We start from the raw sequence: 26,013 nt of genomic DNA on the forward strand, positions 1-26,013 counted from the left end.
TTTTCTTTGCCATGCAGATAATTTGCTCCTTTTGAAGCCCATAGTACTGGTAGGCTTCTCAGAAATCCAGTTGACACAACCACCTTTGTGGTGGTATTATCACTTGCCATAACCATAACCATGTGGGGTTATGTTTTAATAGTTCAAGTTCTATTTTTTTTGTAAAAGAGTTTGTGCAGAGTTGATCAAAATCGCGGCAACTGTCTAGGGAGCTACTTCACACAAGTAGCTTCCTATGTGGAACAGCACCACTGTGTGTTCTTTTCAAGGGCAGGCGGTGCGACAAACTGGTGATGTGAATTAGGCCAAAGAGCAGCTCACGGGGTGTCAGCAGCCTCATGAACAGTCCAGCTAAATATGTGCACCTCATTGATCTGTGGAAAACTCTTTTTTTTAATCAGTAACATTATGCAAGTCAAAGCTAGTATACTGTCAGCACAGTATTCAAATTATAGGGGGAAAAGTAGGGAACTCTTAATGAAATTCATAAGCTCCATGCCCTCTTTTTAGCTCCTCCCATTAGCCCTCATAAGCCACACCCTCAGGTGATACCACACCATTCATATAAGCAGATGATGAGAGGGAGGGCATCTTGGCCAACTTCTGGGCATGGAGTAGGGGTCACTGGGAGTGTGGGGGGGAGGTAGTTGTGAATTTCCTGCATTGTGCAGGGGGTTGGACTAGATGACCCTGGTGGTCCCTTCCAACTCTATGATTCTATTCTATGAAATCTGTGGTCATTGTGAGCCAGATTCAAGAGGCATATGCATCACAATCCCAAAAGTGCTTGAGAATCTTATACCCTTTTCAGTTGAGGCTACAGACTTGAGACTACAAACTAAACCAAGACCAATAATCTTCTGTGCCTGCTTAAATGCACTGATATGAGAGAACAGGCAGACTCATTGCTGGATATTGTGCTATTGTAATGGTTTCCCTTCTGGAGTTACCTGCCTGGTAGGAGGTGAAAATGTAGGAGGTGAATGATTACGATAGCACAATATCCAGTGACAGGTAGCTGTCCCTCTCAGTCTGGATTCACATGACCATTATTATTTTTTGTTCCTGTTACCTCTCCCAAACTCACGACTTACAGCAGTAACTCTTTTCCTGTTTGTTCTCACTATGCTTGGGAAAGATGGGGTCCAGAAAGGGAAATATTCCCCTTCAGTGCCAATCAAAGCAGAGACAACTCAAGGAAGAGGTATTAACTGAGGCAGGAGAGATGGCAAAGGAAAACGATGCATAATGGATTATTCACTCATCCCTGATTAAACTCCCCTGATCAATGAAAAATTTGTCACCAGTCTGCCCCCTATCCACACTAACTAACATTCATGAGGCATCATCTTATTCTGGGATGGCATCTACCATTCTCCTACCCATTAAATCCAAAAGGGAGTTTTCAGGTTGTTGTCTGTTATATTCATTCCAAAAGATGTATACGATCTCAAGAGAAACCAGAGTATTCCTCATTCCTCATTTTGGATCTTCTCAAAGCAAAGAGATGAGCTCAGTCTCAGTGTTTCTTCTTGGCCTAATGGACAGAATACAGTCCACCTTTGTGTGTATGTGTGTGTGTGTGTCTGGCTCCTGATGGCCATTTGAGTTGGACTCCATCTCCTATCCATTCTCCTCTTGGAATTCATGAACATGCAGTGCATCCCTTTGGGGCCAGTGTAATATTGGGGAGCAAGGAGACCAATAGCAGAGTTGGGGGGCAAACAAGGATCCCCAAATTCTTCTAATACTGCAGCTTATAGGGGCCTTGGACAGGCAGTACCCAGACATGTTGTAACTTAAGCACTATGTTTGAAAGGAGATTGGTGGGGGGGTTAGGAGCTTTTCAGGGCTCTGGAGTTATAGATTATGATGCATAAATGTGTGACTTTTCTTTTTAAACTTTACAGTGAAAGCACAGGATTGCAAATCATGCAATTTGGATGAGAAACTTATTTGTAGGATGCTTCTAAATGCAGGGGTTTTTGTGGGATGCAGCATTTTAAAATTAGTTATTTTAAAGTGTGAGCAGGAATCACCTGAGGCTTGAAAGCAGCTTGGTTTTGCACCCTGAGATGTCATACCAATTGTACTTTTGGGCCAGATCAGCATTCACTAGTTGATGAAATGAATAAAATACTTCTAACACTCATGAAGCTCCCCATTGTTTTGATGTCCTGTTGATTTAGGGGTTACTTTAACCCGTTCTTTAAACTTTAACTATAGATGCAACAACAACAAAAATACCCTTTGTGCATATAAAAGATACCTATTCTGGAATGTATTAAGTATCATTACAGTTAGTAACCATTGGCAGCAGAGCAATTAAAAATGCTTCAGGTCCTTAAACCATTAATTTTCCACAGTGGGAGATCACTTCCTGGCCTTTAGTTATGAGGATTTGGGAGTAAGCAAGGAGATATTCTGCCATTGCTTATGATTTTTTTTCACCATTTATGAAAGCAGCCCATCTAGTGCATGTGTCAGTGGTGTAAATTTAGATTACACCCCCCCCCCCCGCGTGCGCCTGTTTCTGAGCAGAGTTCAGCCAGAAACTCCCACAATGTTCAGCACTATCATGATAACTTCCTCCTCCTCTCTAGGTCACCCACATAAAACTGTCCATGTGATTCTGCCCCTCCTCCTCCCTTGAGCGTTCTTGAAATGACTGTGATGCATAAAAGGGTCGCTCTTCAAAGCAGTCACCTACATGGAATGATATACACAAAATGAATCAAGAGCACAAAGATTTTGTGTTTGCTTCCCACACTGAAGGCTCTAAGAAAGATTCGTTTTTCCATTGCCACCTTTGGGGTTCTGTGCTGAAGGGGACAGGTAGGCGTTTTCAATACTTGTAAAGTTCAACCTTCAAGTAGCAGTAATTGGTGCATATATGGCCCTTGGCATTTACACTGGTGGAGGAGAGGGGGAAGCATATGTGAATCAAAGCTGCAGCATTTTGTTATTTTCTGTTGTTGTTTTAAGTATCTGAGGTAAGTCCTAATAGTTATGGAACTGGGGAAGAATGCAGGGGAGTAAACAGAGGTGGTGGGTGTGGTGACACTAGTTCCTGATGTCTTTCTTCCCATACAATGCTTCCACAAGGTCAAGACACTGGGTTTCCCTGGGTCTGATTTTCTTCTGAACATGCCATACAGAATATGTATGGCAAGGGTGTAGAGGAGTTTGTTCTGCAGACATTTTTGCAACCATCTTTGTCTACCTCTCATTGCATGCCTGTACAACATCCATTTATGCAATTAGTTCAGGACTGTACCACATAATGTAGAACGGAAAGTATTTTGGGGAAAGAGAGATATTTCCTTCCCTCCCTAACTTGAATGCCTCCAAAACTGACAGTGGACTACTCCAAGTGCTGGAACAACTTTGCTTTTGCAAAGTACGGTCATGTGAGAGGAGTGTAGACAGGTCTGCCTCATTTACCTTTCCCAGGATGCAGTTTTGGCACAAGCTCACCTTTTTGCATTGCAGCTGCTGAAGCAGCTGCAAAGTACCTATCTGGATGCTAAGTTTATGAGTAACAGGGTTGCTTAATGTTGAGCCACCACAAAGGCTAATCATAGGACTTTCTGTTGCAGCAGACTAATGATCTACCCATCTGTAATGTATCATTAAGTCGATTGCTCAGACTAATATGTCCTGTAGAAAAGGAAGTGTTACTATTATCTAATACTTCCCCTCCCTTCCTTTCTTCCTCCCTTGCTCCAAGACTGCGGTCATAGACCTAATAATAAATTATTATTATTATTATCTAATACAGGGAGGGATGGTTCCACTGGCTGGAAGAATTTTTGGTTGTTGCTGCCAAGCATTGAGAGTCCTGTCGCTTGCAGGAAGCAGAGAAGCTAGTGGCCATGTTCCATTGGAAAGATAAATACCAAAGATCTAGGCACTTTCATTTGCCTTGGTGGAACAATCTCTAACAATTATTAATTCACAGTACTCCAGTGGAACACTTTGCTTATCAGAGGAATAAAGCTTGCAGTGAGGGGCTGGCATCCAAAGCAGGTTGATCTTATGCTCTTTACCTCCCCCCCCCCCCATTTGTCAGCTTTTTTTCTGCTGGTGGTGCACTGATTTCTCATTTATGTCATCTGTTAGGGAGACATTTTCACTTTCTTTGTAAATTGTATTGTAAGCACTGATCTGTTTCTTAGATGAGGTGCATATCAGCTGGTTTCTGAGATGAGAAGTGTATCAGTCTGTCTACTTTTCATATTCACCCCCCCCCCACACACACACACCAGTTGATTTAGGTCATTTGGTCAGCCTACATGTATGAAATTATTTCATTTTTGCTATGTATACTTGTACCTGATGGATATGTCTGGGCTTGATATTAGGTGGTCACCTGTTATATATCTTCAAAATGCTTATCACAGAGAGCATTCATATTTTTGGCTATGATATATTTTTTTCTTCCCATATATAAGGAGGGCAGCAAGGGCAGCCTTTAAAGTCACTCTGAAATACCATGTAAATCACCAATGTTTTGATAGAAATTATAATACCGATTGTGCCTGGAGAAGGAGGTGGGGAAATATGCATGTTGGGCATCAGGAGAGTTTGGAGCCAGACATGCCCTGGCCCTGGTGGTCCCTTCCAACTCTATGATTCTATGCCAAGGTAAGGTATGAGGGAGGAAGGGGTCAGATGTTAATTGTCTATAATAATGGAGGGGTTGTCAGTGATTATGGTAGTTTTATCAATACCTTATAAATATATTGAATGGCAGGCTGGTTCTAGGGAAAATAGCTCATCTAGGATTTGATCCTGAATGAACAGGCCAGTGGTTAGTTCAAACCAACAGCTTCAGATGCCAGACAATAGACGTCTTAGTTCTTTCAAGTGTACTAGCCAATGCTTTTCATATTCTTTGCGCTGATTTGTTTATTTTGTCTGTAGCAAAAATCTGACGTATTTCATTTGCTCCGACCTTTGCAGCAAATAACATATAAACTATAACTTTTATTTATGTGTTATTGTATTGCATTTTCCAAATTATATTGCTGCCAAATCTAGTGTGGTATTGTTGGATTGTATTTTATTCAAATGGACAAATTGTAAATAAAGGGGGGGGGTTTATAATCCTAAAAGAGTTATGCTGAAAAGCCTAAAATGAAACGAGCATTTAATATTCACCTGGTTTGCTTGTGTTTCCCAAGCACCAGTAATCATAAAAGCCATTTCTCAAGAGCTAGATCAACCCATCCCTCTGCAAACACGCCTAGTGAAAGATTGCCAGAAAGATTTTAATGGTTGTAAAGGTGTACATGTAGCAAAATGAAGGAGAGGTGTCCTTATGGAAAACAGCTCTCATTTCTTTCGTCTGGACACTTGTTTAGATACGAAGTATGGGCTGGCAATTTCCACCAATTCTCCCTTCCTGCTGCAGACACCCCCCATGTCATTCCTCTTGGCCCCCTATTCCACAGGAGCAGCATTTAATGGAGATTAGTGGGCTGCAGTGGAAGGGGGGAGGAAGGAAACTTCCATTCTACCACAGGACATTTTAGTCTGGATCCAACCCATCATGTTCTAAATGTAGATCAAAAGAGTATTGCTAGGAAGACAGTATTACATAGTGATTTCTATTGTGAATGAGTGACACTGTGATTTCTATTGTGAATGAGTGACACCTGGACCAGGAAACAGCATACGTCTGCTTGGAGGGCAGAGTCCCCTGATTGGGGGGGTGTATGATGAGTGGTGGTCCAAACCTTATTTTGGGGTGCAGAGCTTTTAAATTGTCCTCAGGATTCAGGAACTAGGAAATGTGAAGAAGGAACTGGGAACAAACTGGGAACCAACTTCAGCCTCGCATAAACACTGAAGCTGCAATCAAGTTCTCTTAAGCAACCAATGATAACAATGCCTTGTTACAGTCCAGAAAACTTGAAAAAGCAAATTACAAACTTATTATCTTCTAAATGTCATCTTTGTGAATATGCTGTGGCCATTAAGCTAAGCCTCAGGTTAGTCAGGGATATTTGCCGTTACGGTTAATTGTGTATTCAATGTCCGTACATCACAAGATGCTCCTGATGCACATGTGATCTTGCTGTAGGCAGAATCTTTCAAGGCATAAGGAAAGCCCAGATCCCAGCACACAACTTGTCAGTGGGACAAAGTCTCTGTTCAGAATGACAGCGTGGTGCTAAATTGCAGGGAATAAATCACGTTGCAAACCTATAAAGCTTCATTAGAAAATCAGACAAGAGAGGGGGAGGAAAAGAAAGAGACGGAGAGAGAAAAACATTTTCAGTTTTGCCTTCAACTGCAAAGAGGCCGCAGCCAGCAAAGGAGCAGAATGTTAAAATGGATCAGTTCGAATCAATCAAAAAAGATCAAGAAGGGAGTGAGTATGAACTGAATCCCTGCCCCTTTTTCTTACATCACATAAGATCAAAGGGATAATAGCAGAATCATACTGGTAAAAATTGATTGTTCAGCCCCAGCTGGGGAAGTTACTAAAGGCGTGTTGTTTTAATTTCTACCTAGGAAACTGACATACCATTAACATCTCCTTTGTTGCGGCAGTCAGATTTTTTTTCCGTTAGTGAATGTATAGTTTTTGAATGGAGCAAGAGCTTGCAGAGCAGACTAGCGTTTGTGTAGAAGCAGGAAGGGTTTAGAAAGCCGCTCCATGTTAAGGAGGGCATTCACTCCCATGCTATTTGTTCTGTGGAAAACCTTGCTGAGGAGAGGAGAATTTTACTGGACCAGAACAGACCTGGCCAGCAACTGCTTTTCGTGGGAATGAAAAACTGAAATTGAAAGAATATTGCATTTTGCTACAGCAGCTTCTTAGATCCCACCTGAGTGTTTCTGAGTGAGCATGGAAAACAATTCCCCAGTTCTCCAGAGTATGCAACTCATATTTTCTACAGATTCCTTTGTTATGCAGTAGTTGGGGACATACTTCCCGAGGCTGTTACTGACACTTTGCTGTTTGTAAAAAGGGGTGGAATGTGCAGGGAAACCGTTTTTGTGTGAACTCCTTTTCTGCTTTCTTCAGAGCAAATTGGCATGCTGAGGTTCAGAGCAGGTACTTGCATTTAAACAGGTTTCCATATAACGTTGGCAGCTATTGAACGGGTAATTATTGGTGTATAGTCATACAGTTAATGGCTGCTTTTGTAGTGAATACTTTTGTCACTTTAAGCAATATATGTATTTTATACTGTACCTAATATTTCCCATGGAAATCTCTTTTACCTAATTAGTTTAAGATTGGGGAAGAAATAGGATATGTTGATCACCAGGTGTACATCTGGTGCCATATCTGTGATTGTGTGGGCTGAATCTGGCTTTGGATTGCCACTATTCTTGCAGTGGCCTGCCAAAAGCCAAACCATGATCATGATGCTTCATGTGCATAATTGGCGCAGGCTGTGAAATGGCTGGAAGTGAACATGGGCTGCTCTTTTCTCAGGCTGAATTGATTTTGTTATCTATAACTTTCATTCTTTATTGCTCACTCTTACTTAACCTTCACTGGACTCCTTTATTCTTGAAGATTAAAACAATGCAAGTAAATATTGGGCAACTGCTAATTCAGAGTGTTGCAAATAATTAGAAGCCTTTCATCTTGAGGACTGCTAAATGTGGAGAAATTCCCTCTCATTTTCAGTGTGTGTGATTTTCAATATTCCTTTTTTTAAAAGTATAGCCCTAAGGTGAACAGTACACTTGACAAATACCTTCAGACATGTAGCGACTGATTAAGGAATGTGTAATATAATTCCAGCAAAGCAATTACAACTTCACTAACAGCTTTGTTAGTAATAATGAATGACAGGCAAATCCACAAAGCAAGGGAAAGTGCCATAATTGACTATACATTGTTAGCGTGATAATTGTCCTGCACTGCAAATCTGCAAGGAGAGCGAACAGTTTTAACGTTCTGGGATGAGACATTGCTTCTCTGCAATATTTTGACAGGGAACTTCATAATTCTTTAAGCGTTGCAGTTATTCATTGAAATCTTTGTCTGAAAAGAGAAACAGTTGTTTAATTGATCAGTCAAGGTTGTCCTGAGGACATCATTGCGGGCAAAGCAACATTGTACAAAGTCGAAGTTGTGCTATGCCACTGTAGATAAAAAGGAAGTTCAGATTGCATCTTGAATCCCCAAGGTTCTTCCTAGTGATGCCTTCTGGGGTTTTAGTTTCAGGAACTCTGTTGTATGAAACATTCATGAGGTTGTTACATGGGTAAGAAAACAAGCTGTGGGTCTCCCTTTAATGAGAAATGACTTCTGTGAAGGGTGATTCAGTTATCTAAGGTTAGGAATGGGGTGGGCGAACGAAGGGGAGAAGAAGGAGGGAGCAATGTGCTTTACAAGCCATTCTCATTGTGCATTCCAACTGAATGTTTGCACACGTGTGGCAAGATTCATTAGCACTTGCTTCAGGTCAAATGAGTTCACTGGTTTTTATTTTGTTTCGGAGACACCAACACTCTAAGGGTGGTCTCATGTCAAAGAGGTCTCTTCAGGCCACACAGAATGTAAAAACAATTTATTAATTCATCCTCATAGAAATGACAGCTCTATCTAAATTCTTCCTTTGAATTCTACAGACGCTGAAGATGGTCTCACTTCCATTTTTTGTTTGTTTTTCATTTACTTCTTGTGGGTAAGAGGCATGCTGTTCTCTAGATACTTTTAGCAATATTTTATATGATGTACACCCTGTTTAATTTGCATAAATAAGAACAAGCATAGCATAATAGGTAAGAGACTGAACAGTAAACAAGAAAGTCCTCAGTTCAAACCTTGTCTGTGCATTGACTGTGTCCTCTGTGATAAGATCACCATATCATGGGATGTATTAAAGTTGGAACGTTTTCCAGAATGAGGGAGAGATTGTACTGCAAGGGAATTACATGCCATTGCCACTTGGTGTCCTAATTCACTCTTCTATACTTAAGGATAGATGGACTCACATTCTAGCTGTATCTGAAGAAGTGAGCTGTGACTCACAAAAGCTCATACCCTGCCAGAAATGTTGTTAGTCTTTAAGGTGCTACTGGACTCCTACTCTTTTCTACTGCTACAGACAGACTAACACGGCTACCCATTGTGATCTATCTACAAAGGAATTAATTCACAGAATTCACGAAGTGGTAAGCTGCAGTACTGCAGTCAAAGCTCTGCTCACGACCTGAGTTTGATCCCGACAGAAATTGGCTGCAGGTAGCCAGCTTAAGGTTGACCCAGCCTTCTATCCTTCCGATATCGGTAAAATGGATTGACTCAAAGGAAGCCACAGCCCTCAATTTGCAAGACCTGAGCAAGGCTGTCAAAGATAGGACATTTTGGAGGACTTTGATTTATAGGGTCGCCATGAGTCGGTGGTGACTCGACGGCATTTAACACACACACACAGCTTGCTGGGGGTAAACTGTAGATGAACGGGGAAGGCAATGATAAACCGCCTAGTAAATGTCATGATGTGATGTCACCCCATGGATCAGTATTGACCTGGTGCTTGCACTGGGGACTACCTTTACCTTTAGTACCTTAAGACTAACAACATTTATTTCAGCATAAGCTCTCTGTGAATCAGACCTCACTTCCTCAGATACATCCATTAGGACTGGTTGAAATACACAGCATGGGGGAGGGAGGGAATGTTACAAATAGAGGCTTATGTAAAACAAGATCCAATAAAAAATCAATCAGTTCAACCAGAGTAGATGTGAGACACCCCCAACTAACAGGAACATAGCAGAATAAAATCAAGTCTAATGGAGGATTAAATGAGCTAATAGAACAAATTAACATCTATTAGGATAGTTTCAGAGGGTAGCCTTGTTGGTCTGCAGTAGAACAGTTAGATTCCATTCACAATCTCAGAACAATGAAACCCCCAGGGCCGGATAGGGACACAGGATTCTTATCTCACTTCAGATGCTACTTTTCTGCCCCAAGCATTTCTGATCTACTCTAATCAAGCTGTACCTTTGCATCCTTTACAAGCATTCTGTACAACACCCCTCCTATCTTCTGACTAGGGTAAAAAGACTGATCTCCATTCCTGCTCATGTCTGACAAAGGGAGCTTTGACTCTTGAAAGCTTATACCCTGGAAATCTCGTTGGTCTCTAAGGGGCTATTGGACCCAGATCTAACTGTTCATCTATAAGGAGTGTGATATGCAAGACTAGTAGCTATAGTGATGTAGGAATCCAAGGTCTCCATTAAGCTTGGGGGTACATTGTCTTGGATTTGGTAACAAATTCTAATTCAGCACTTATGCATTTGATTGTACCTGTGAAGTTCTTTTGAAGGAGAACAATACTATCAGCATCAGTATGTCCTGGAAGGTTAAAATTTCCCCCCACTAGTCTCTGAACACTGTATGATCTTTAATGTCAGATTTCCATTGGGATTGTCCTGTTTGTTCTGTGTAAAGAACAAGAGAATATTGTTGAACATGATGGCATATATTAAATTGGAGGATGAGCAAGCACATGAATCCAGTGGTTCTTGTAGGTTATCCGGGCTGTGTGACCGTGGTCTTGGTATTTTCTTTCCTGACGTTTTGCCAGCAGTTGTGGCAGGCATCTTCAGAGGATTAACACTGAAGGACAGTGTCTCTCAGTGTCAAGTGTGTAGGAAGAGTAATATACAGTCAGAAAGGGGTTGGGTTTGAGCTGAATCATTGTCCTGCAAAAAGTATCAAAGGTAATGTGCTAATCATTGTCCTGTAAGTATCAAGATAATGTGCTAATGAGGGTGTGGTATGTTAATATGGAACCATTGTATCCTGAAGTGATCTGTTAATGTGTGAAATCCAAAGCTAATCTGCATGGCTATTGTGGACTGTAGTCTTTGTTAGTATGGAGGTTTTCAGGACAGGAAGCTAAGCCTTATTCATTCTTAAACTCTCTTCTTTTCTGTTAAAGTTGTGCTGATGTTTATGAATTTCAATGGCTTCTCTGTGTAATCTGACAAAATAGTTGATAGAATTGTCCAGTCTTTCAGTGTCTTGGAATAAGACTGCTTGTGTCAGTCCATGTTCAGCCACTGCTGACTTCTCAGGTTGGCCAAGTCTGCAGTATTTTTCATGTTCTTTTATCCTTGTTTGTATGCTGCGTTTTGTGGTCCTGATGTAAACTTGTCCACAACCGCAAGGTATACAGTATACTCCTGCAGAGGTGAGGGGGTCTCTTTTGTCTTTTGCTGATCGTAGCATCTGTTGTATTTTCTTGGTGGGTTAATCCTTCAGTGTTAATCCTCTGAAGATGCCTGCCACAGCTGCTGGCGAAACGTCAGGAAAGAAAATACCAAGACCACGGTCACACAGCCCGGATAACCTACAAGAACCAATTAACTCTGACCGTGAAAGCCTTTGACAATAACATGAACCCAAGATTATATGGTGGATGTTATTAGGTCTTGTAATGATCTTGCCTGAGCATATCTGGGGATAAATCTTGAATATAGGTTTGTTTCAAGGTTTGGATCTTGGGTTTCTATCTCTCTTTGGTAAGAAGCTTTTTTAGGTTTGGAGGCTGTCTATAGGCAAGGAAAGGTCTGCCAGCCAAGGCCTGTGAGAGAAACATCTCATTGGGGTTACAAATAATTGATCACATGACCCAGAATGAAATTGCATAGGTGCATCAAATGCAGGTTTTACACTGTAGTCTTGCAGATCAACCATGGTCTGAGTAATCCCTGCTGAATGAAGGACGGAATTGCAGGTGGTTCCAACTGGGTGACTCAGAGAGCAGCCCAAAGTCCTTTTGATCTTGGGAGTCTAGTGCCAGTTTCTGATATAAAGCTCTGGGATTGCTGCCTTCAATCTGAGTAAGTGTGAGCGGGGGGGTCCACTAACCTCACTTCCCCAATAGGTACTGTCTTCCAATGAGATCCTTCCCCAAGACCTCAGTGCGAGAGGGGAAGGAGTTAGATGGCACCCTAGGTCCACTTCCTCACTTCTCCTCTGGGCTAGGAGTGAGAGTAGGGTTACCAACCTCCAGGTACTAGCTGGAGATCTCCTGCTATTACAACTGATCTCAAGCCGATAAAGATCAGTTCACCTGGAGGAAATGGCAGCTTTGGCAATTGGACTCTGTGGCATTGAAGTCTCTCCCCTCCCCAAACCCCATCCTCCTCAGGCTCCACCCCAAAAACCTCCCTCCAGTGGTGAAGAGGGACCTGGCAACCCTAAGTGAGAATCTGAGGTGTCCTTCTTGGTTTGTTCTCACTCAGCTTTAAAGACAGCCTCATAACCCAACGTGCTCCATTGAGACTCCTGCTCCTTTGTGAGACAATCCTCTTCTCTGAGAGGCCAGGAGTGACCACCTCAAGCCCCTGTCCTGGGCTGGCATAGGCTGGCTTTTCTCCTACCCCCAGGCCACACCGGCCAAGAAGGCAGCAAGCAGGGAGGTCTCAAGGGGCTCCACCCAGTGCCTCCAATCAGCTGGGAAGCAGGAAAGAAGGCCTTCAAAGGGAACAGTGTTGTGCCACCTGTCCAGCCCTCAGAGCTTCTCCTTCGTTTGGTCTACAATCCTTGCACCCCAACCGTAACAATAAACATGTATATTAACTAAAACTGTTGATATTTGCACTTGTTTAAACATGTCTTTTATTCATACTATCAACAAATTAATCAATTAAAGTTAAATAAACATGCATATTATAAAGCCCCTACATAGTAATCTTTTTGACATTAAAGGAAGTACAAGATAATATGCAATATAATAAAAACTAGCACTCATTATTAGAGCCTATCTTTAATCATGTAATTTTATTCTGTTACAGAATCAAAAGAGCCTAAAAATAAGCTTGTTTCAGCCACATTGACTGGACCCTGTTGATTAATATTTTAGTTGATTGATCTACTGATAAATGTTTGGCAGACTTAATATTCTTGATTCAAGAGTTTATTATATTCTTTCAGAGTTGCCATCTGGACTGAATGGATTTGCTCAAAGATTTTTTTGAGGAAAATGAAAAAAATTGTATTCTTCCACCCTTCCTTTCTAAATTCTTCAGTACAGTCATATCATGTGCTAGCCCATAGTTTAATAAATGGACCAAGACATATCTAAACTGGCCTCTGAAAGAAACCTATCCAGTCTTAAAGATTTCTCAAATTGACATCTGGCTAGTCTCTGATGTGAATTCTGAAGTTCGGTCCAGCAAGGCTGTTGTGTTTTTCCCCTCATTGAGTCGTTGGTCCTTTCAGCTTGTTTTCCCTTGATGAACAAAGCAGGTCATTCTCAGAGAGACCAGCAGATTATTGAAAGAGCTGATCAGTGATAATACATTACCAGACTATCACCAAGCCCCAAGTGAGCACATAATATTCACTCTCCTAAGCTTTAAAGCACACAGTTTAGTCAGCCAGTAGATCCTGGAATGGAACCTGTACTCCGTTTTTACATGCGCTTATAATTTTTCTATATTCATTGACTGAGCTTTTTCGCATACCCACCCATAAGTTACTATGACGACTGCCAGGACATAAAATAGCAGCTTTCAGACAATATGGGTACTGCTCTACAAAGTGTTTCTGGCTTGTAAGAGATGAAGTGATTGAAGTGCTGAATTATTCATTGTTGTTCAAAGAGATTACCCACAGATTAATGAACTTCAAAAATTATGGACCAGAATAGATGCCGCAGAGCAGCACGGAGAAAATTTCCAAAAATGGTGGTAATGAAATAAAAATGTGTGCAATAGATGCATTTGCTGTGCTGGTGAGGCTGGATACTTGCGGGGGCTGGGGAGGCGGGTTGATGTGCAAGTCCACTGTAAAAGCATCTTGTGTATATGATGAGAGAGAAAGAGAGAAGATGTGCCTGTATGTTTCGAGAAATATTAACAATAATATTAATATCTATAGTGTGTGTTGTTATCCTGAGCCCGGACTCGGCTGGGGAGGGCAGGATAGAAATTTGAATTATAAATACATACATACATACATACATACATACATACATACATACAAGATTGCTTACTTATCATGCAAACATTTGCTCCCTTTAAAAAAAGAGTTCACAGTGATTGTCAATTTTATTCTTAATTTGGGGTTGTTATCTTGGACATATTATTGATAGGAATCTGACCTTGTGTTTAAGGTTCACATTTGTTCTGTATTTAAGGTTTGCATTTGTTCACTGTTGTAGTTCAGATGTTTGTTTTGTCCGCAGATGCAGACAGAAACATTCAGTTTCTTCAGAAAATGGCTTTAGGAGCCAAGCACTCTTCCACCAAATTGATGGCATATATAAAATTGGAGGAAGAGCAAGTAGATGAACCCAAGATTATGGGCACACTACAAACCAGGAGACTTTGCAAATTGCTTCATTTGAACTGTATATTGCTATGGGTCTAACTTGTAAGTGGTTTTGGGACCAGTCTGGTTGAGAGGCCAGATATAAATTTAACAAATGAATTACCAGTCTTTGGTTGGGATACTGAATATCTTTACTTAGATTTTCCCAAAGACCTTATTTTTCTGTAATTAAAGGTAATGGCTATTTAAGATTGCCTAGATCAAGGGTGTCAAAGATCAGTCCCGTGGGCCAGATCTGGCCTAATGAGTGCTGTTATCTGGCCCAGGAGCCGAGGCAGCCACCCCCACTCCCCCACTCCCCCCCCACCGCTCCTGAGGACTGCAGATTTTGTTTGCTTTTGCAGACAAAGAAGCCTTCCCTTAGTCTAGATTACAATCCTTTTTGGCGGGGGGCTGAGGGTGTCTTTTGTGTGCAAGAGGCGAACTGTGCCTGTCGACCCAGACACTACACAGGGTGAGTCACATTTAGCAAGAGAATCTGCTGTCTCTGCCCCCCTTCCTTTCCCATCAGCCAGAAAACCTTCCTGTCGATCAGCTGTTTGGTGGGTTGGTTGCCGGGCAGGGTATTGGGGTCTGTGAAGGGAGCATCAGCCTCTGGTTTTTGGCAGGCTCCTCCTGCTCTTCTCGTGTCTATGGCGCTCAGTACCCCCCCCCCTTCCCCAATCCTCTGCCGGGAGGATGAAGCTGGATGGGATGCAATGCTGTTTGGCTATGTACAGAGGGAGAAGCTGAAGGGCAGCAGCAGCTGCTGAGGAAAGGGTCCAGAACGCCATGGTAAGTGAGTGAGTAAAAGAGGAGGAAATGGGACACTGCGGCCAAGGAGACAGAGTCTAGCGCCGGCCTTTCCTAAGTGCCAGGTTGGGTCACATGTAGAGGTCCATGCGGAGGACCGAGCCAGCAAGCGGCATGGATCTGAATACACCTGCAGTACCTGTATCTCTGGTACCAGGCATTAAGTTTTATGGTACACATGGCCCAGCCTGACCAAGTGACATTTATGTCATATCTGGCCCTCCTAACAAATGAGTTTGACACCCCTGGCCTAGATAGCACGCCCTCTCATTCTTCTGGCCCTTCTGTTATGAAAGATTCTGGAATTTAAACCTGCACAAACATTATGCCTCTTCAGTTCTTTAGCATCTAATCCCAGATTTTTTGGGGATGGGAAGTAGATGATGAGAGCATTTTATTTATTAGAGAGTAAAAGAGGCATGCATTCCTTTATGCAGGAAACTAATTTACAGTTAATGATTAAATCCAGATACTCAGTTCATTCATTTTTCGGCTCCTCCCAGGGCCCCACCTACTCCTGATACAAATTTCCTACTGCAATCAATTTATTTATTTATTTAAATTTATATCCCGTCCTCCCCAACTCCTGGCTCAGGGCAGCGCACAACATAGTTAAAACATCATTTTATAATTTAAAACATTCTTAAATATTAATTCTTAAATAAAAATATATAAAATATAAAAATAAAAATTTGCCCTGAAAAACTCATTTTGGCATCCTTTGTGGTGCAGACTACAGCAGAATAATCAGCAAACACCCCCACAACAATGATCTACAGAAGGAACGGGGGATTGGGAGGTCAGCGATATATATATATATATATATAATATTTTTTTTTTCTGCCCAGCATTTTTACGTACCACTGTGGGCATTAAAGAAGAGAGAAACAAACAATAAAAAAGTAAAGCACCCAGAGAGAAAAGGTGATGGGACAGAGTTAGGTGAGAATGAATTTGGTCAGGGGGGAATTAAGTGGCTCAGCTCCAGACGGCTTGCAGCTTCCTTTCCCCAGTTGTTTCCCAGGCAGTCAGAACAGAAAATAACTTGCAAGCATTGCCTTACATCTCTGCAACCAACAGGGCTAGAGATTTGCATTTAAAACAATGAAGCCATGGGACTGGGATTAAGTTTCACTCTTTACTGCCACTTCTTTTATCCTTGTCATTGCCTCACCCCTCTGGAACTGTGTCCAAAAATAATGCTGCAGATGTGGCTTTTTGCATGACATCTACATTAAAACAAGGATCTCCTCTTTGTGCAGTTTCAGAATAAGATGCCCTATCATTGCCCTGACCTGGATGGCCCAGTCTAGCCTGATCTCGTCAGATCTCAGAAGCTAAGCAGGGTCCGCCCTGATTAGTATTTGGATGGGAGACCACCAAGGAATACCAGGGTTGCTGTGCAGAGGAAGGCACTGGCAAACCACCTCTGTTAGTCTCTTGCCATGAAAACCCCAAAAAGGGGTCGCCATAAGTCGGCTGCGACTTGAAGGCACTTTACACACACACATCATGAACAGACTCCTATCATAGACAAAGACTCCACCGTCTCCCACACGTGTACCTAACTCTGAGAGGTTTGTTGCCTTGAGCTAATAATTTTCATTTGACATCTGTTCACGCACAAAACATAATCTGAAGCAATTTATTACATTGATGTAAACCCAGCATGCACTAGGAGACTTTTTCTGTTTTCCATGCAAGCCAGCAATGTGTTCAAGGTGACAGGTGCCGTGGGAATTTCATCTTCACCTGGCATCCTGAGGCTAGCTAGCCTTGTTTGATGGCCGGGTGAAGGGCTGTAGCTATTGTGGAGTAGAGTGGGAAAGCCCATCAAATCCTGCTTCCACCTCTGCAGCCTGTTGGCCGTGACTATCAACGACAGAGAAATTTCTTTACCTTGAAAACTCCCTGATGCATATGGAAAGCTGTGTCCCTTATTAATCTGTGCAAAATCTCTTCCAAATCATACAAAGTTCAGACATCTGTTAGCTATTATGAGCTCTGCTTGCTAGAGATAATAATAATTCATAGCCATTGGGGAGGGGAATCCTCAAAGTGTTAACAATATTTTTCTCTGGTGCTTACCAAGTTGGTCCTTTGTTAATTTGGCTACAGCTCCCCAATTTTTTTTTTAAAGTACATTATGTTTTGCGTCATAAAAGTGAAGTCACAGGAGAAACAGAATGGAAAGTGGGGGCAGGGGTGAGATCAGTAAATAACTTTGTTTTACTTTTCCAAAGTGCATAAAGGAAGAAGTCGGATTTCAGTTCTCTGTGCTTCCAGATTACTAGGTGGGTGGCTTCCATAAAACATGCAGGGGGAAGAAGTGGTCTTGAGGCAGTCTCAGAATAGAAGGGGGTAATAGATCAGCTTTCAAATTTGTCATGGAAATAATCTTGTCAACCCCGGTAACGGTGAAGTCAGTGAAGCTGTGTCTCTGAGACCAGTGTTACTTTGTTCAGAACACACCTGTTCAACAGCAGGAGGGCAAGGTACACAGGGTTTCACATTTTCCATCCATTGGTTAGACAAAATCTGATTTTTAATGGCTTTCAGAAAGCAAGAAGTCCTATGTGTTAGGTCTCAATAAATTTGGTTCCCTGCGGAAGCCAGGACTGCTTTACTGACACGGAAAAGTAGTTAATAGAAATGTTACAGTCAGAAAAATAATCTAAACTTCCTTGGCTTTGGAAATCAGTGATATTATTCTGTTCACCCTGCAGGGGATCTCTTTCCTTCAGCTTTATTTTTATTCTTTGCTTTATTTTAACCCTCTTTGCATATGGGGAAAAGCTATTAATTTCTGTAACCGATGTAAGATTATAGCAGCTGTTAGCAGATGTTCAAGACAACAGGGTCACAATAATGCCTCCGAAACTGAAACCTGGTAAGAGTGAAATGTTTTCACTTCAGTGTTTATAGGGAGTTTGCTTTTCATATCTAATATATTAACTACTTAAATGGCTAATAACAAGTGAAAAGTGACCTCTGTGCTTTGCATTCTTGCATGTTGTATTCCACATAACCATGGTGGCATGACACTTACAAGATACAAAACACTGGTTCAGTTTTCTGGTAATTAAAGCTAATAAATAAAACAACTTTGTATCTGTTTTGCAGGTAACAATTTTTCAGGTACCTTGTTCGCAAGAGTATACAGTGATTCCTTTAAATTTCACGGTGTATTGTAGTTGAGAAACTGTGGCTGCAATCCTAAGGACACTTTCCTGGGGCTAAGCCCCACTGAATAACATGGGACATACTTCTGAGTAGACCTTCTTAGGATTGAGGCCTGCACGAATGAAATTGATAAATTCCTAATATACCGTTTGCATGAAGTGTAGAGAGATTATACATACTGGTGTGATATAAATCTGCTGTGTAAAGAAATGTCACTAGTTGAACAGATTAAAGGTTGAGAAAGGGGGGACAGGGAGGACATGTGTCTGATAACATTACTGTAAACAGATTAATGGCACTACAAAACCAATACAACTTAGGACACTGCTGCTGGGGCTGAAGCATAGGGAAGAATCACATTGGATTCTTCCAATGACGATCTAACAAGTCTCATTGGGTGCAACCAGTGTATGGAGTGATTATCTATGTAAACAAGGACTTTTAAAAAATGTGTGGCACTATTAAGCCACTAGGTCACTGGTTCCCAACCAGAGGTCCGTGGACCCCAAGGGGTCCGCGAGAACTAAAATAAGGTCCGCAAAACAAAGTTATAAACCCATAATAAATTAATACTTTCAATTAAAAGTTCTCTATTGTAAAATATATATATTCAAATATTATTCTAAGTTTAATGTTTAACTAACAGTTATGATTAAAGTTTATTTTCAAATTCTCTGAATTTTTATTTTGAACCTTGGGGTCCCTGCACCGAACAAAAAAGTTCTAGTGGTCCCTGGTCAAAAAAAGGTTGGGAACCACTGCACTAGTTAAAGGTCCCCTGTGCAAGCACTGGGTCATTACTGACCCATGGGGTGACATCACATCACGACATTTACTAGGCAGACTATGTTTACAGGGTGGTTTGCCATTGCCTTCCCCAGTCATCTACACTTTACCCCCAGCAAGCTGGGTCCTCATTTTATGGACCTTGAAGGATGGAAAGCTGAGTGAACCTTGAGCCGGCTACCTGAAACCGACTTCTGTCGGGACTGAACTCAGGTAGTACAACATTTTTATTTGATAAGGAGAGAATGCTATTCTGCTTGTTAATTCTTCAAGGTGTTCTCCCTGCCCCAGGAATCTCATCAAAGAAATCAGCTACCACTGCTCTGTCAAATCAGTAGACTGAAAACTACTAAATGAAATTTTTTCCAGGCTTCCCTTGGGCTGAACTGGATGTTGGGCCCTAATTTACGGTAACTGTGCCTGAGGACAGGAAATAAAAATGAAAAATAGCAACAATCAGATTCATGGATGGGGAAACAACCTTAAAAAAATGACACATCCAAAGAAGCCTCTCCAGAAAGGGGCAAAAGGGAGCCTGACTTCAAGAGCCAATTGACTTGTTCGTAGTTTGAATAATCCCTTCCAATTAAAATTAAAACCAATTTAATATAAAACATCTGTTCTCCGAATTCAGGGTTTTAGGGAAGGAAGGCATCAGGGAATAATTTGGATCCATCCATCAGGGTTTTATTTTACGCAGTCAGGTTGCTATTTGGTTGCTCAAGGTGATACTGCCAAGTGTGCTCAGCAGCTCTTACTGCCTTTGCAGTTTGAAACAAAACAGGTTTTTTATTTCAATTTTTAAAATCCTTTTGAGAGTTAATGGGTTTTGTCATGAGTTGGGCTTCCAATCCAGATTGTTTTTTTCAGTGCTGATGACCATGAGCAGAGCGGTTTATTAGGATGAAGCCCGTGCAAATCTAGACCACCCTAGTAGAGGACGGGACAGTACTTGGGGAAGGTTCTGAATCCAGCCTACCAGTCCATACTTTAGAGATACTAATCTGACTACAGTGTAAGGGACAAAAAAGAAGAAGAAATGCCTCCCTCTCAGCTGGCACATAAGCTCTGGCGCATATGAGCACCATTTAAAAACTATTATTTTGTTGCTGTTTTCATTTACAATTATTTAGGAATTATATTTCATTTGAACTTTATTTTAATCAATGTAAATGTATGCAGATTAGCATATTTAAATGAATATGATTGAGTGTAAGTGTTCTTTAATTTCTAATATTTACATAGAGCAGGATTCTGGGGAAGTGGCATAAAATAAATATATAAATAAAATAAATAATACATACACAAGTACCGTCAAGTCGCAACTGATTCATGGCGACCCCAACAAGAGCCTTTCAAGGCAAGTGAGAAGCAGGGGCAGTATGCCATTCCCTTCGTCTGCAGAGTTCTCTTTGGAGGTCTATCATCCAAGTACCAACCCTGCTTAGCTTCTGAGATCTGATTAGATCAGGCTAACATTCTACCTTCCCTAAGGTGAATAATACCTATATCAGTATTATGCAATGTTCTAGATTTTGCAGTCCTTTCATCCCTTTATTTTAAGTAGAAGGATGATTTATGGCTCAATTATCACAAACAGAGGATGGCATAAAAGTAACTGTATGCATATGCATACATTCCAGAGAGGGGAGGGATGAGTGCTTTGCATGGGTAGGAGCGAAGCATAGTGATTTCCTTCATATAGGTTTTGAGTGATGGATTTGAAGTGGAGCAGAGAGTATATAGAAGTAATATAAGCCCCCCAATTCTACAACATGCCTGCTACAATTTCATTTTTGATTTTACTTTGAATCCTGCTTGCTTCCAAAGACACCTCAGTAAACTTTGGGCTATCCTAATTAGGCTACAGTGTCAAACTGGAGTTGCCAGCTCTGGGTTGGGAAATACCTGGAGATTTTGGGGGTGGAGCCTTAGGAGGGTAGGATTTGGGGAGGTGAGGGGCTTAAATGGGGTATAATGCCATGGAGTCCAACTTCCAAAGTGGCACTTTCTCAAGATGAACTGATCTCTGTTGCCTAGAGATTGTAATAGCAGTTGTAATAGCAGGAGATCTCCAGCCACCACCTGGAGCTTGGCAACCCTATGTCAGACCCATGTGTTTTAGGCATACCCCTAAGATATATTTTACTTTACTTTCCTTATTTCAAGCTCATCTGAACAAAGATCTTGAGCGCAACATACATAAATATATATACTTCACTTACATTTGCTAGGGGACCATGACTAGTTCAGATAGCTAGCGAGTGTACCGTTGGTTTAAAAAATGATCAGATTAGCTTTTGCTCAGTGTATGAAATGGCTGGAAGTTGCCTATTCTAATCCCAATTTAATACTGTATTTTGTTGCACTGTAGTAGCAGGAAATAGCATTGTGGGGAGGCCACTGAGACTGTTTACAAGCTTGTGGATGTTTTGTGTAACATTTATTCTTCTGCTAATACATACTAAGGTATTTCGATACAAAGCTTGGAATACATATGATCTGACTATCACTGAGGATTCTGAGAACTTTGCAGAATCAGGCCTGCACTGACTTCCTTAAAATGGCTCTGACTTCTATAGCCAGATGTTGAGTGAAAGAAAGGGGGGAAATAGCAAGCACTGGGCCATATGGAACAGTAACTATTCCAAGTAAATTTGGATATGCTGCTATTCTGGGGTAATGCATGCATGGCCTTCCTTTCCTGAAGTACATGTGAAAATCTTTTAGACAGAGCTACTCAAGCTGTGTAGCAGATGTCTTATGTGTGTACATGCTGCCTGCATCAGTCCAAAAATCAGCAGAGTCAGGATGTAGTTTAGATCGTCTATTAGGGCCTCCTGAGGAGCCACAATCTGCCCAGCAGATCTGGAACACTGACAGATGCGTGTTATCTGAGCTTGCAAAAACAGATTTCCTTTTACCCAATGTTTCTGTGTGTCTCTGCTCAATTGTAGTTGTCTCTTCCACCTGTTATAGAACATGCTGGATGTATCTTGATTTCTATGACTGCATGCACTATAGTACTTCCTTGGATATTTTCTCATTGTCAGTGGCAAAACTGATTACATTAATTCATTCTCTCTCTCTGACTCTTCAACCAACCAACCCACCAACCAGGCAGCAAGAGTCCTGTACCATGAACTGACGTGGAAGCAGGCGGATTAGCAGTTATCCAGGACACACCACCGGAACTCCTTGCTTTATAGAAAACAGTGTTGTTTAATTTACAGTGCACAGATACAAAAGACAAACCGTCACGTACACTTCTCTCCACCAAACTTCCCAACACAGAGTTACAGTTACATAGGCTTATATACAAAACTCCACCTGAAACCAATAAGGCCACCTGTAGACCTGGCCACAGTATTACATCATCCTTACTGCTTCAAACCGGTTAGTTGCAGTTCACCCTAGAATCTGCAAGGCTATTGCTGCCTCTTGCATCATCCTAGATGCCTCTGATCTGACAGCTACCTGTCAGCTGTCTATGTCAGATTATTATGGGCAACTTGTTACTCTGACATGAACATGGGTCCTTAGTAGGGTTGCCAACCTCCAGGTACTAGCTGGAGATCTCCTGCTATCACAGCTGACCTCCCGCCGATAGAGATCAGTTCACCTGGAGAAAATGGTTGCTTTGGCCATTGGACTCTATGGCATGGAAGTCCCTCCCTTCCCCAAACCCCGCCCTCCTCAGGCTCTGCCCAAAAAATCTCCTGCCGGTGGCAAAGAGGGACCTGGCAACCCTAGTCCTTTAAAGGATTGCCTGAATAAAGTTAACACAAAGCCATCTCTATCTTTGCTTAAACACACTTTTAAACAAATCAATATGGATCCTGAAATCACTTGGGATTTCACTATGCAAGAACTGAATACAGTCTTCTGAAACAGTTCGGATGAAGTGGAATTACACATTATGTAGCAGATGGGCCTGCTGTCAAAAACACAGTTCCTATATGAGTTCACGTCTTCCAGATTGTGTACGATTACTTACACCATGACACTAGTTTGTCACATTTTTCCCCTGCCTCTGTTTCAAATTATTAGATGCTTCTGGTGTGTGTGTGTGGAGGGTACAGAGTGTGATATTATTGCACATGGTAATTGTTCCTACTCATTGTGGGGAAGGGAAGAACTCAACATGGGGTTACTGTTGTTATTGGCAACCCATACCACTTATAATATGTAATTCCATTTGTAGTGGAATGGTTTTAATTATACATATATTTTCATTTCTGATGTCCCTGGTCACTCAGATAATTTAATATATGCTCAGTCTTGCTAACTTTTTATTTATTTTATTTAAAATATTTCTACTAACCCACATCCTCTTGTGGTTGTTAAAGAACAATTTTAAAAAGCCGTATAAAAAATAAAAAGGTAAATACAAAATCATAACAAGAAAAACAAACAACAGAATCGACAAAGCAGATACCAGCAGAAAACTATCAATAGACGGCAGCAGAAACAATCATAGGTTCCACGAAAAGCTTGAGTAGATTAAAAAAATCCTTTCTCCTGGTATGTGAAGTTCAACAATGTGAATACCATGTAAACGGCTGTGAGCAGTAAATTTATTTTATTTATTTACAAAATTTGTACCCCGTCGTTCTGCCCATTAGGGTCCACAAAGGTGGCTAATTCTGTAGGTGTAACATTGCAACAGATTCTTCCCTGTCTCTGGTTGTCCCCTACCTCAGCATTTTTCAGACTTGGGTCTCATGACCCCTGGATGTATGTGAGGGTCTGCAACCACTTGGTAAGGACAAAGGACAAGCCATTTGTGCCATCCGGATAATGTGAGAAAGGAATCCTCTCCTTTTTCTAGGAGAGTGGGTTGGGTCTTGTAGAGTTGCTGTTGGATGCAGTCACCTGGGTTCCAGGTCACCTCGGAGCACTAGCTAGAAAACGTGCTGATTGACTGCTAGGAACTAATAGTTCTGCCTCAGGAATTCCAACTGGTTAAGCGGCATGGAAGATGTATAGCTGTAGTGCACAGTTATTTCTGGTATAAAATTGAACTGGTTTCCACTCTGTTTTCCAATGCAGAGGATTTCAGCATATGCACATGTACTGGGCGGGGGAGGGGGGGGAAAGAGATACTATACCTTGTCCATAGTCAATAATAGCCAGTGGCAGTTTTCAGCTGAATTCCCTAAGTTCAAGTTTTGTGTGATGCTCTGAAGGCTCTTTCCCATCCTGGTTCAGCTGGCCTCTATCTAGAAATTATTAACTAAACTTTTTTTTTTGGCTTTCTCCGGGCGTTCAACCATAGAATTTTAGCCCAACTTGATGGTGTCATTTCTGGGTCGCACCAGAAGTGATGCCATGGCATCCCAGGCAACATTGATCACCCCCTTTTCTCCCTGCAATTTTACCTCAGGTGGAGCTGGCAAGGGAGATGGACAGTGGTAGACCTAGCCTCCCAGGAAAAGGGGGCATCGAGTGTGTGGAATGTGCTGGGCCGAGAAGAGGAGAGGGCTTGGGAGTCCACAAAAAATGTTTCGTGAAATTGGGGTACTTGGGCAAATGGGTTGAAAACCACTGACCTATCCCACCTCCCAAGTAGGAGAATACAAAGCAAGGCTTCAGAAGAAGATTTGTGCAGGCCCAAGTGGAAGCAGGCTGTTCTTACCTGGTATCTGTTTCCAGACAGGGAAGAATGGACCAGTGACTGATGTCAGCAGTTTTAATGAGAAAAAAATAATTTCTCATAAAATTAGATAGGGAACATTGTATAAATTACACAAAGAGCATTGTGTCTCGCTCTTTCCTTTTTACCCAGGTGGGCTCCAGAGCAATTTTATAATTGAACCCTAACAACTGTGGAAAACTTGATTTTCCTGGCTGTGTTGATAGGTTTGATATTTCAGTACAGACAGAACCGAGAATCTAATCCCTTTTCCTCCTGTGTCGATGTGTCAGTCTCTCCACCATTCTCTGCTCCTTCTGATCTCTGAATTGCATGCTTATAGGAATTGGCTGCCATCCAAGCCTGATGGGCAGGAATTCTAAAAAAAATGGCAGCTAGCATTTTGCATTCAGTGCAGACCTGCACTTTGTTTAAAAATCTGCATAGAGGTGTGTCCTGTTGAATGTATATGAAGAGAGAGCTATTGTGGGCAGTGTGTGTTAATGGCATTTGCTTATTTACCATGATAAATTGCCTGGGCTTTGAGCACCATTTTTTACAGACATGAAAATAAACTACATCAGATATGTACAATGGGGGTAGGGGCAACTTTTTAACAAGAAAATCGCCACCTCTGTCTGTAGAGTCTTTTTTATTTTTCTCCAGGAGCTTCTATGGTATAGTTCAGTATTACTCATGAGCCTTGACTAGTAAAGTATCAGGAATAGGTCAGTTGTGGTTCATCTGCTAGCCATGATGAACTTGGGATAAGGTTTTGGGTTGCTGAGAAATTATTTGAACAGGTTTATGTAAGAATAAATAGCTCCACTCCATCATGTCCTTTCACCTTTCTGGTCCCTACTGGTCAACACAGCTGCACAGGAACCAGTATGGGAACCAGTCAGTGGCGTAGCGTGGGTTGTCAGCACCCGGGGCAAGGCAAGTAATTTGCGCCCCCTAACCCGTGGATTTTAGCACTCGAGTCTCTTCCACTAGATTAGTTAAAGAAACCCTTACCCCCTAAGCACATGTATTGTTTGTGCTGATGTAATTAAAGTAAAATGACTGAACCTGGGGCCTTCGGTATACCAAGCAGCTGTGGGACTTGCAAATACCTCTGTACTTAATAATTTGTGTTTAAGAGGTGTTTGGAAGATGCAATACAAACCTTATGCCTGCTTGTCTTTGGGCCATACTCCTCCTGTGTTGTTTAGGTGGAAAGCAGCCACTGGCTTCCTTTTGGGACTTCATGTACCCCCCCCCCCCATTCATTTTCATATGC

The 26,013-nt window shown here is 41.7% G+C and overlaps 1 protein-coding gene across 6 annotated transcripts in view; it reads left to right on the forward strand.

Annotated features, from left to right (window-relative positions):
• KALRN (kalirin RhoGEF kinase) overlaps positions 1–26,013 on the forward strand; it is a 381,465-nt gene that overhangs the window by 234,326 nt on the left and 121,126 nt on the right. Inside the window, exon 1 of one of the 6 annotated variants that reach the window (XM_056861630.1) lies at positions 2,724–2,835. The exons of the other annotated variants lie outside the window; for them this stretch is intronic. The gene's annotated coding sequence lies outside the window, so the exon portion shown is untranslated. Of the gene's footprint in view, positions 1–2,723; positions 2,836–26,013 lie in introns of those variants that run through there. 6 annotated transcript variants of the gene reach the window in all.

This window comes from Euleptes europaea, chromosome 15, assembly GCF_029931775.1.
Source record: "Euleptes europaea isolate rEulEur1 chromosome 15, rEulEur1.hap1, whole genome shotgun sequence".
NCBI classification, from domain to species: Eukaryota; Metazoa; Chordata; class Lepidosauria; order Squamata; family Sphaerodactylidae; genus Euleptes; species Euleptes europaea.